The sequence below is a fragment of the Thalassophryne amazonica genome, chromosome 17 (genome assembly GCF_902500255.1).
Source record: "Thalassophryne amazonica chromosome 17, fThaAma1.1, whole genome shotgun sequence".
Lineage (NCBI taxonomy): Eukaryota > Metazoa > Chordata > Actinopteri > Batrachoidiformes > Batrachoididae > Thalassophryne > Thalassophryne amazonica.
The window spans coordinates 64536001-64548484 of record NC_047119.1 but is presented as its reverse complement, the minus strand read 5'-3'; the positions used below and the strand labels follow the sequence as shown (position 1 = coordinate 64548484).

General features: G+C 43.2%; 1 protein-coding gene across 1 annotated transcript in view; it reads right to left on the bottom strand.

Annotated features, from left to right (window-relative positions):
- Positions 1 to 286: 286 nt before the first annotated feature.
- hmgcs1 (3-hydroxy-3-methylglutaryl-CoA synthase 1 (soluble)) overlaps positions 287 to 12484 on the bottom strand; it is a 62624-nt gene continuing 50426 nt past the window's right edge. The window contains exons 11-12 of the mRNA XM_034192420.1: positions 7863 to 7866; positions 287 to 300 (exon numbers count right to left, since the gene is read on the bottom strand). The gene's annotated coding sequence lies outside the window, so the exon portion shown is untranslated. The remainder of the gene's footprint in view (positions 301 to 7862; positions 7867 to 12484) is intronic.

Here is a 12484-nt window from a genome sequence, read left to right as displayed (position 1 = left end):
CTTTTATCTTAAATTTAAATAAATCTAATTACGTCTTCTGTTTAACATAGGTTTTGCTCCAGAGACTGTGGATTTATAGTTGAACAGGTTGAACTTGATGGCTTTCCTGAGGCACTTCCAACAAGAGCTCCATGCGGGGATGCAAACATGCAGGAGTACTTGGACTTTGCCATGGAGCACACTTATTTACAGAAGCCTGAGAATTGGCAGTCTTCAACTGAACTCTATCTGAAGCTAAAAGAAACTGCTCAACTGTGAGTTGAAGGGAGGTTTATTGTAATGGTGGAACATGTACACAAAGTGTCTGAATTAGTCACCCAAAACTTCAGTACCTCAAAGTTGGAAATAATGAATAAAAATGAAGCAAATAAATTCAAATATCTCTTTAAATATTTTTTTTCAGTCTAAATCCAAAACAGTGATTCATAAATACACAACAGTACGAGAATCATTGATTGAAAACAATTATTAAAATGCTAACTGCTCTCATACCCTTACATTATAAAAACTTATTTAACAAAAGCAATGTGCACCTAGAACTACAACAAAGAACAAAGAACATTTTTAGAGTCCGAGCTCTAGGGGTATCCAGTTATATGGCTTATAAACAACCAAATCCTGGACTATTTTGAATTCCGAATTCCATTTGTGATTTAAACCCACTGTATGAACCCAGGAGTGGTAATTTCAAAACGTTTGAACATGTATTTACCTTTGGGAATGGCGAATCATCCAGGAACTCGATTTGTGGCAATGGATCCAAGCCAGATGGGGGAAGTGATGTCAGCCCAGTTGCAAACATCAAAATATCCCCCACAGACACAGCAGCCTCACCTTCTGCAAAGAAAGATATGTTCATATATAATCAGGTGTGCACATAACTGGTACTCTTCATGGTCATGTGTGCTAAAAAAAGTCATTGATGCACAGCAGACAGCACACAGAGAAACACTTTTCCTACAATCTGTCATTGCTTTCATCCTACGAAGTTCTTCCCTTGTGCTTTCTGCTGCACATCTTTTATTTTTAGCATATACAAGCACCATGAGTACCAGTTATGTGCATGCCTGTATATAATGCATTTTAAATTCAGCTGTAACTTCCAGAACATAATAGGATCTTTTTTTAAAGATATTTTAAGTTTTTTGCAACTTCACCACAAACAACTCCCAGTTGAGAAACACTAATATATACCATGGTAATATGATTTTTCAAGTAGTTACAAAAAAAAAAAACCCTTACCTTCACAATCAAGGAGAAAGTCGGCCCAGTAAGCCAATGTTTGACTTTCTTTTAGTCTCCTGGTACTTCCTGAAGGGCTGAGGTCAGGTTTGAAGATTCTTTCAAGTTCAAAGCCAGTGAGTCGCTTTTCAGAGTGGCACAGGACCGGGGTCAGCAAAGTAGGGTGTTGCTGTAGTGCACTCAAATGAAGAGCTGAAAGACCATCTTTGAATCTGCAAAGTGAACACAAACACTTTCACTGCTGTGTTCCAACTGCATTTATCTTACCAACAATTACAATCCACCTAAACAAATGTACCTTTGGGGAAAATGGCATGTGTGTAAAATCTCCATTTGTAGCTATACAGATTTCCATCAAAATTTGTTTCCATGTTCCACTTATGTCATATAAAACCACTATCTTAAAAAAAGAAAAAGAAAAAAGTATTTTATGGCTTTGACACGAAACGAGCTCCTCTCAAAAAGTGTGTCCCTGTGCAATAAAACAAACAAACCCTTCTTTTGTGGCTTATAACGACACCCGGCATCCTTATTGTTTAATCAGTCCGGTGTCTTTCAAGTACTTAAAAAGCCAACACTTCCCCCCTCTCACTTGATCTTATTGCTAAAATACTTCCTACAGAAACTGCTTTCAGGCCTTATAATTGATTTCCTTCAGTTTTTACACTTTATGGCTTTATTTTGACATGAAACACACTCCTCTCAAAATGTGTGTCCCTGTGCAATAAAACAAACCCTTCTTTTGTTGCTTATAACGGCAGCCGGCATCCTTACTTTGGCACTGCTGCATCAGTCTGTTATAGCAGTACTAAATCCTCTCGTTGAGTCAAAGCCAACACTTCACACCTCTCACTTGAACTTAAGGCTAAAATACTCCCTACAGAAACTTCTTTCAGGCCTTACAATTGATTTCTTTCAGTTTTTACACTTTAATAGACTCAAAAATGACTAGATATATTTTGAGCTAAAATCAAACACTGTGCAAAATACTGTTTATATATATATATGTATATATATTAATTGGTTATGATTTTTATTATTTATATTAAAACTCGTGGCATTTGAAAGCACTGCATTCTGGTGTTAGTATTTCACAACACTATTTAAAATTCAATTGGTCTGATGGTCATATTCAGCATTAATATGTGGTATTGATCTGTTGATGGTCTTTTTATTTAATTGTTTAACTTTTGCATCAGCTTTAAATGACTTACAAGTGGTAAAAGACTTTTCATTGGCAATTTTTATCATGTCTTTATGTGTATTATCTTCTAAAAGCATAAAGGCTGCAATTATTAATTTGTTTTATAAGACAGAATTTGAAAAATGTAGAATGAAGACAATGAAAGCATAATTAAAGTCAGTTAATACAGACAGTGAGTCCATTTGTGGAAACTTATTACAGACAATACATACAAGATAGAAAATACATTTTAATGAAATTAAGACTTGAGACATATTTTTTCTTCCAGTATGAGTCAAATACCACTGTGTTTTAAACCAAGAAAAACTGACCAAAGTGCTCTGGAATGCACCAAATTGTACAGTTTTTTCTAGATTTCCAGGGGGGCATGCCCCCCGACTCCCCAAGGGGACCTCACGCCTTTAGCGCTCAGCTGTCCATTCACAGAAAATATTCAGTCAAAAAATTGTCAGTTGCTTGCACCCATGAAAATGGTTGTGTGTCACTTAAAAACAACAACATTCTTTTGATTTGCACGTGGCAAGGTGTTACAACCTGCAAGAACTACACATAGAAACACAATCACATGGTGGAATGACACAGAGGGCAGGGTGGCATGAATACTTAGACTGGCACAAGACAGGGAATGAAGAGAAAGACGTCACATAGGCTGTTGTAAGTTGTAACACACTAAGGAATTTTTTGTCACAGTGCCATGAGGCATCTCAAACTAAAATTACATACACAAATACATAAAAAAAGAAAGTCAGATCATTAAAATTATCTTACCTGTGTTATATGGCTGGGGGGGCCTGGCTGCCGGTTTGTTTCTGTCTTTTGGTTTTCCTCCCAGGTGGCGTGCGTTTGGGACTGAGTGGCTGTGTTGCTGAGGCTGTCAGGACCTCACCCTGATCACCTGCGACTCGTCAGGACTCACAGCTGTGGTGCATCTGGATGGATTGGAACATGTTGGCATTTAAGACTGGAGTGCACAGTGTGTATTTGCCAGAGACTCGACCTTGTGACCAGACGGGTGAGATCGTCGTCTCGGGAGCCATCTCATCAGCAGCGGATGCAGAGAACGTCCAGGTTTGATGCACAGTCTGTGAAAGAGGAGGGGGTGAGGTCTCACGCTCGTCAGCACACTTCCTGAGGTACGTTAGATTTTGTGACTAACATTTATACAGTCAGTAAATGTGGTGTCCTTCACACCTTATTGTATTGAGCTGTATGTTAGTCATGTATCAGCTTTCACCGCAGTGGAGTTTTGTGAACTGGATGTTCCATGCCTGCAGGTTGGGAAGCTGATCAGTAATCAAGCCAGGAAGTGTTTGCTGTTTGTACACCTTTAAGTGTTCTGTGTGTAGAGTGTGGACTCACATAATGGTTCCTTCTTTCACAGACTCGGTTGCTGCGGCCACCTGGGGGGTGTCGGCGGGGTCCTTGGGTCCGAAACAACTTCTGGCTCCGGACCGTTAGCGCTGCTGGGAGCGCACCACGCCAGGCCGCACCTTTTTGTTATTATATTATCACTGTTGTGTATTAAATTCAGTTAGCCTTTGAACCGTGCTCTGCTTATTTCATACTGGGTCCTTCAAACGCTGGTCGGTTCTCCGAGCTGCGTCCGACACATAACAGTAGTCTCTGGCCAAACATCACGGACCCAGCGGTAGCAGAGACGGTAACGCGCCGGGAAGGCGGCAGCAGACGTTCAGTGGTTATCCGGATCAGTTGCGGGGCTCTCCGCCCGGAAGGTGCGTGTTTGAGACCCATTACTGGATACTGATTTGTGCTCTCTTGCAGCCGTGTTCCTGTGTTGTGCCTTATCCGTGGGTCGTGGTGGAGTGTGACTGGCGACGGCTTCGCGTCACACTCCGACCGGATAAGAGGTTTAAACGGGAGCTGCAAGAGTGCGTTTGTAATGGGTTCACGCGCACGGCGGAGCTCTGTTAGCACGGGTCGCTGGGCTTCCTGTGTTACAGTCGTAGCCCCGTTTCCCCGGATAAAGGTAACTACTGCGTCTGTTGTATCAGCTCCGGCGTTATTTAGTTGAGCACATTTTGGTTGTGTGTTGCACTCAGCTGCGCACATAAAAGCAGCTCGTTTGTTTTTTCTGTCGCCAAAGGGGTTTTTTTGTTTTTAGCACTCTGGCTCCCCCTTGTGGTGACTGAATCACGTTACCGTCAAGCTCTTGAGTAGGAACAGGTATGTTCCATTTGGTTGAGCTTGACGGTATAACTCACTGATTTGTTTTGTGTTAGTTCAGTTTGTGTGGGTGTTTTTTGAGTTGGTTTTTGTGTGGGATTTTATTTTTTTGTTTTCCGCTATTTGTCTGGGGTTGTGACCCTGCAGCCTGTCTGAAAAAGAACAAAAAAAAACAAAAAAAGGGGACCCAACCAACTGTGTGTTGGTCTGTTTGTTTTTCCTTTTATTTCTTTTTGTTTCACATCCCCAGGGTTAGATGGAACGGTCCCCTGGGGGGTGATGGGGTGGTACTTGGGTTGTTTTTTTTTTTTTTCTTTTTTTTGCTTTTTTTTTGTTATGCCCTCTCTTCTCCTCTGACTCCAGCCGGGTGTGCCGTAGTGTCGGCATTGCTGGAGGGGTGCAGTTAGGTTGTGCTGGGCGTTTCCCAGGTGGCCTCCCCACCCGGGAGGGGAGGGGGGGGTTTGGGGTATTTTTTGTTCCCCCCCCACAGTTTCCGCCCTCAGGGTTTGACTGTGGTGTCCTCTGGGGGGAAAGGGCTGTAGGCCCATCTAGCCATGGACGGCCGGGGCTGGGTCCATTGGTCATGAGGGGAGGCGTCTCCTGGGGTTGACGAGTGGTCCTCTGGGAGGCGTTGGTAGTCCCAGTGGGTGACGTTGGATCCCAGAGGGACCTCGGTCGTGGTTATTACTCCTGGAGCTGGGGGGTGTTGGTCCCTACATGTCGTTTGGGGGGGAGGAGGGGGGGTATTTTAGCATTTTTGTTTGTAAACTCAAGTTTGGGTTTTTCTTTTCTCCCCTTCCCTGGGGTTTGATGGAACGGTCCTCTGGGGAGGGGGGGGGTGTTTTAGTATTTTTATTTGTAAGCTCAAGTTTGGGTTTTTTTCTCCCCTTCCCTGGGGTTTGATGGGACGGTCCCCTGGGGAGGGGGGGGTGTTTTGGTTGTTTGTGTTTTGTTTTATGACTAATTACACATTTGGATAAAGGCTGACCGCACAGGTGTAAGAACTCCTGGCCACACCTGTGCTAAGAGACTGTCAGAAACAAGGGCAAAGATGCAGCCAGTTCAACCAGTCTGTTGGAGGATGAATGCAGACACGGTTTCCAGCCATGGTCCCTGGAGGGGGGTGTTTCTCCTGGGCCAGGTGTGTGTGGTCGCCGGGAGGCTTCCCGTGAGGGTGGGGTACTGTTATATGGCTGGGGGGGCCTGGCTGCCGGTTTGTTTCTGTCTTTTGGTTTTCCTCCCAGGTGGCGTGCGTTTGGGACTGAGTGGCTGTGTTGCTGAGGCTGTCAGGACCTCACCCTGATCACCTGCAACTCGTCAGGACTCACAGCTGTGGTGCATCTGGATGGATTGGAACATGTTGGCATTTAAGACTGGAGTGCAGTGTGTATTTGCCAGAGACTCGACCTTATGACCAGACGGGTGAGATCGTCGTCTCGGGAGCCATCTCAACAGTGGATGCTGAGAACGTCCAGGTTTGATGCACAGTCTGTGAAAGAGGGGGTGAGGTCTCACGCTCGTCAGCACACTTCCTGAGGTACGTTAGATTTTGTGACTAACATTTATACAGTCAGTAAATGTGGTGTCCCTCACACCTTATTGTATTGAGCTGTTTGTTAGTCATGTACCAGCTTTCACCGCAGTGGAGTTTTGTGAACTGATTGTTCCATGCCTGCAGGTTGGGAAGCTGATCAGTAATCAAGCCAGGAAGTGTTTGCTGTTTGTACACCTTTAAGTGTTCTGTGTGTAGAGTGTGGACTCACTTAATGGTTCCTTCTTTCACAGACTCGGTTGTTGCGGCCACCTGGGGGGTGTCGGCGGGGTCCTTGGGTCCGAAACAGCTTCTGGCTCCGGACCGTTAGCGCTGCTGGGAGCGCACCACGCCAGGCCGCACCTTTTGTTATTATATTATCACTGTTATGTATTAAATTCAGTTAGCCTTTGAACCGTGCTCTGCTTATTTCATACTGGGTCCTTCAAATGCTGGTCGGTTCTCCGAGCTGCGTCCGACACATAACAACCTGTCAACTACAGATGAGTTGCAGCCAATAATATACCATTGGAGGTAGTCTGGCAATTTCTTTCTTTTCATCCAGAGCAGTCACATGTCTCAGACAGCCTGCTGTTTGCAACATGATACATTCATGTGTCATGATACATTCCTGCAGAGCGTTCAACGAAGCAGCATTCTCAATCTGAAAGCTGAAGTATAAAAATTCCAGTAAATAACTGCATGTACTGTACGAGGTCTATCAATAAAGTATAGGTCCTTCTTAATTTTTTTCAAAAACCATATGGATTTCATATGTTTTTACGTCAGTCATGCTTGAACCCTCGTGCGCATGCGTGAGTTTTTCCACGCCTGTCGGTGACGTCGTTCGCCTGTGAGCACTCCTTGTGGGAGGAGTCGTCCAGCCCCTCGTCGGAATTCTTTTGTCTGAGAAGTTGCTGAGACTGGCGCTTTGTTTAATCAAACTTTTTTCTAAACCTGTGAGGCACATCGAAGTGGACACGGTTCGAAAAATTCAGCTGGTTTTCGGTGAAAATTTTAACAGCTAATGAGAGATTTTGAGGTGATACTGTCGCTTTAAGGACTTCCCACGGTGCGAGACGTCGCGCAGCGCTCTCAGGCGCCGTCGTCAGCCTGTTTCAAGCTGAAAACCTCCACATTTCAGGCTCTATTGATCCAGGACGTCGTGAGAGAACAGAGAAGTTTCAGAAGTCGGTTTCAGCATTTTATCAGGATATTCCACTGTTAAAGGAGATTTTTTTTAATGAAAGGCGTGCGGACAGATTGCAGTGTCGGCTCGCAGCCGCCGCGACGGTCCGCCACAGGAAAAATACCTCTGTTGGAAGCCTTAAGGACAAGTTGGAACATGCCCAGCTGTTAAACAATTTCTCAGATACTCACTCCACTGAAAGCCATCAAAAGCCGCCTGGATTTCAAATGGTTATCAACACGGAGGTGTTTTTCCTGTGCCGCCGCACCGCGCCGGCTGCATCCCGGTGCGCGGACCCGTCCGCACGTCTTTCATTAAAAAAATCTCCTTTAACAGTGGAATATCCGGATAAAATGCTGAAACCAACTTCTTCTGAAACTTCTCTGTTCTCTCACGACGTCCTGGATCAATAGAGCCTGAAATGTGGAGGTTTTCAGCTTGAAACAGGCTGACGACGGCACCTGGGAGCGCTGCGCGATGTCCCGCCCTGCGACGTCCCGCTCTGTGGGAAGTCCTTAAAGCAACAGTATCACCTCAAAATCTCTCATCAGCCATTATCATTTCCACAGAAAACCAGCTGAATTTTTCGAACCGTGTCCACTTCGATGTGCCTAACAGGTTTAGAAAAAATTTTGATCAAACAAAGTGCCAGTCTCTCAACAACTTCTCAGACAAAGGAATTCCGACGAGGGGCTGGACGACTCCTCCCACAAGGAGTGCTCACAGGCAAATGACGTCACCGACAGGCGTGGAAAAACTCACGCATGCGCACGAGGGTTCAAGCATGACTGACGTAAAAACATATGAATGAAATCCATATAGTTTTTGAAAAAAATAAAAAGGACCTATACTTTATTGACAGCCCTCGTATATCCTTGCCTATTTTTATTCAGTGACATACAGTAGTGTTCAGAATAATAGTAGTGCTATGTGACTAAAAAGATTAGCATTACGCTGCACTTTGTTTAGCATTATCCGGCTGTTCGGATATCTCCTGCGTGTTTTGTCTGCACCATCTAAAAACTCCAAAGACCAACCGCACGAAAAGCAAAACTGCGTTAAGTGTTGGGAAGGTGTCGTAGCATGGACCCACAACAGGGGGCGCAAATGAACGGACAATGAATAAGCCAAAAAGGTAACAATTTAATGTTGTGATAATACACAACGAAACGTACAGTAATTTGCACAGTCAATTTAACACCAGGTGACGTGTGGGCAGGCTCGAAGATAGAAGACCCCCGACGAGAGAGAAGCCGCGTCCCACACGGCTTTCACCACCAACGGTCTGAAGAACACCGGAGCCGCCAAGTCCCGAGTCCCCAGGTGGCCTCTGTCTTCGGCTGTCGACCCTGGTACTGCTGGCAGAAAGCAGAAATATGATGAGTGAGTGTGAGTCCGCACACTCAGTAATTCTCAGTCCCAACACAGCCAGGAGGGAGCACCTCCACCTCCAAACTAGGTTATCACTCGTGCAGCTCCTGTTGTCTTCTTTCTGGATGGAGTGAGAGACGAAGACCGTCGTCCTCTCACTATCCGCCAATCCAGTCTTCCACAGACTTCACAGGTACGCGGCTGCACACAGATCACAGTTTAGATACACTGAATAATTATAGCAGAGAAGAATTACCTTGGTAATGGTAGTCGATTTCTCGGCGGGGAGGTGGAGTTGCAGTCCAGCTTTTATGGTGGTGATGATGAACGAGTGACAGCTGGTGCAGAGGATGAGTGACAGCTGTCACTTCTTCTGGGTCTGGCGCCCTCTCGTGCTTGGAGCCCGCACTCAAAGCAGGGCGCCCTCTGGTGGTGGTGGGCCAGCAGTACCTCCTCTTCAGCGGCCCACACAACATTAAGGGGCTCATGTGTTTTCCACAAAATGGGCAAAACATAACTCCATCGCTTTTTAACTAAAATAAACTTCAATCTGCTGCTCCTGCTTCACTTCCGGGTCAATCCCAGAGTTGGGACATTCCCTTTCCGGTTGATATAGTTTGTAATTTTTTTTCGGCGATTGTAAAAGTGTTTCACGTCTTGTTAATTTGTTTTCTAAAATGTAATTTTGTTTTGGAACTTGCAAATGTGTTATGGTAATGTAATGTTGTATTATGTTATGTAAAATTGTTTTTAAAATGTAAATTTGTCTCAAGATTTGTAAAAGTGTTTCAGAATTTGTAATGTTGGTTTGCACCTCCAGGCCACCGTAGTGGTTGTACCGGATAGTGAATTTAATGATGATGTAACAAAGTGTCCGGCAGTTTCACAGCGTAAACTTAATGTGACCAGAACCAAGCAGACCGCCCATAAATCCAAAGCCAAAGCCGGAAGAGTGCTCCGGCTACCGGCGGTGTGAAGAAGCCTCATCATTACAGGCCTGGCACTGAGACAACCGCCGCTACCAGAAATCCACCGAGCTGCTGATCCACAAGCTGCTGACCAGGTGGATTTGTGGTAGCGGTGGATCTCTCAGCGCCACAGTGCCGGGCCTGTAACGGCGAGGCTTCTTCACACCGAGGGAAGCCGGAGCGCTCTTCCGGCTTTGGCTTTGGATTTATGGGCGGTCTGCTTGGTTGTGGCCATATTAAAGCTTCCTTCAGATCTGCTGAGCCAGGACTCTCTGTGTGTCACTTAGAAAGCTCGTAACACTCCACTGCAGCCTGTAAAATGATGATTGAATGATTTTTATGCAGCGATGCGGCGCTGCGTTCACGGTCTTCTGTGGATTTGGGACACATCAGTTTTTTAGGTATAGGTGTTCAACTTTAACATCTTGCATATTTTCCAGTGTTTAAACATCAAAAATGACCAAGAGTGGTCTAGAATTACTTGTAATAGACATCTTTAGCCTCACTTTATTTACAGGTATCAAGACAATACAGTGGAGAGAAAGTGTTAAGTCATTATCTATCAAAGTACCCACGTTTCCTGAAAGCAACATCATGTGAGGACTGATTGCTCTCCTGTCACTCACAATTCCACGCCCCTCTCAATCGAAGCCACGCCCTCCCACGCCAGAACGGGGCCAAAAGTTTGAAACTGAAAATATAAGATCTAAAAGTGAAAAAAAAAAAAAAGATCTGAAGGTGAAAAAAAAGAAATATGAATGAAAATAAATTATTTGATCAAAAAAATTACAGAGCTGAATCAAAAAAATATTTAAACTGAAAAATCTATATCTTACACTTGTTTTTATTTTGATAATACTTTTTAAATGATTAGAAAATTCAAGAACAAACATTGAATTTTCCATTTCTGTTTGGACACAAATACAATAAGATGTAACAGGTTTTAAAGCACCAGCCCACTTCCACCACACACACACACACACACACACACACACCCCAAAACAAAACTTCCAGACATGGATAAACAAATGAAAGCCCAAAACTGAAATGAGAATATCTTTATGCAGTTACCATCAATTGGTTGGAGCCAAACTGTAAAAAATAACAGACATCTTCATATCAGTTTGGACAGATTGGACCATTTCATCAAATTCAGATCTGCTTAACATTGAGCTCTTCAAAAAAAAAAAAAAAAATTCTCATTTGAAACCAGTTGTAATGCACGACTACACAGGATAAATACATTCAATTACCATGACTACTAATTTATTTTCTTGCTTGGGTGAGTTTTCCAAAAGGAACGACTCACATTATCATCACAACTTCTGAAATTAACAAATAAATAAAGCATCATTACACACAGCTTGGTGGAGTCAAATTTGAGTGAGTCAGTGGATCATTGTGAGCTAAGATATTACTGTCAACAAAGGACAAACATCATCATATTGTCAATGATAAGTAACATCTGTACAAATGAAATGAGGAAACACATGCATGGCATACTTTAACTATACCAGGCTTGTTTTAGAAACAGCAATATGTAACACTCTTTAGCTCCCTGATGGTCTTGTGGTTAGGATGCGGTATTCTCACCACTGCGGCCTGGGTTCGATGCCCAGTCAGGCAAAGAAGTGCTGTGCACAGTTTCTCCTCTCAATGTCATTTTTACATATAGTACATCCTAAGCCTGCACAACTATCAGACCAACGTGACCATGTTTGATTTGATGTTTCTTTTGTGCAAATGTTCAAATGTAAGCCTTATATGATTAGCAACAGCTAATGCTTTGTTTACTCACATGTGGAAGGGAGACCTTTGACCCAAACATTTGACACGGTCACTGCACATGCATGTTGATAATGCTGATCTGGCTCATTTGATAATAAGGACTCGGTGTAGCATAGTTAGCTAAGATGTTACCATCAACAAATATCATCGTATTGTTGATGATGATCATGTAACACCTACACAAATACAGGAAATTGGCACATGGTGTACCTGTGGCCTGTTCAAGGCCTGTTTTACTAACTAACTTGAAAATAAATGAATGCTTGGTGGAATTAACACTTTGTTGGGACTGGATATGATACCAGAAATACAGGCAGCGGCGCCAGAGGTGATTGGTCCAATAAAGAGTGCGCTCTGGTCAGAATGACATTGTTTTGTCCAAGGAGATGATTAGTATCGGTTTTGACTGAAAAAAATTGGGTTAAAACTGCAAATCGCTCTGAAGTTGCAAATATCTGTCTGAATATTTGTCCAGTCCAGACACTTATTCTGACCTAAATAAATAAACAAATCCTTTGTTTTTTGATAAGAATAGCATTAATTTAGTCCAGTGACACGAGTTATATAGGTTTTATCTGAAAAGAATTGTGTCTGGATATTCAGATATTCACAATTTCAGTCCAATTTGCAGTTGTACCCCAATTTTTTTTCAGTCAAAATCTATATTAATCAGCTTCTTGGACCAAATTCATGCCATTGTGACCAAAAAAAAAAAAAAAAAAAAGATTTTTTTTTCCGCCTAATATCTGGACTGGACTTGACAGATATTCGCAATTTCAGTCCAATTTCCTCTATTATGCATCTATGTGGATTCACTGGATGTCATTCACACACACAAAGAAGTGTCTGAATAATAAACTCTTAATTTGTTGGAATTGGATTTAATAATGAATCTGGGGGGAGCATAAATTATATGATTTGACTATATCTTCCTCTCCCTTAGCTTTACCATGTTTCAGCTTAACTCTTGGAAAAACAACAAATTAAGAAAAATCAAGCACATAGGC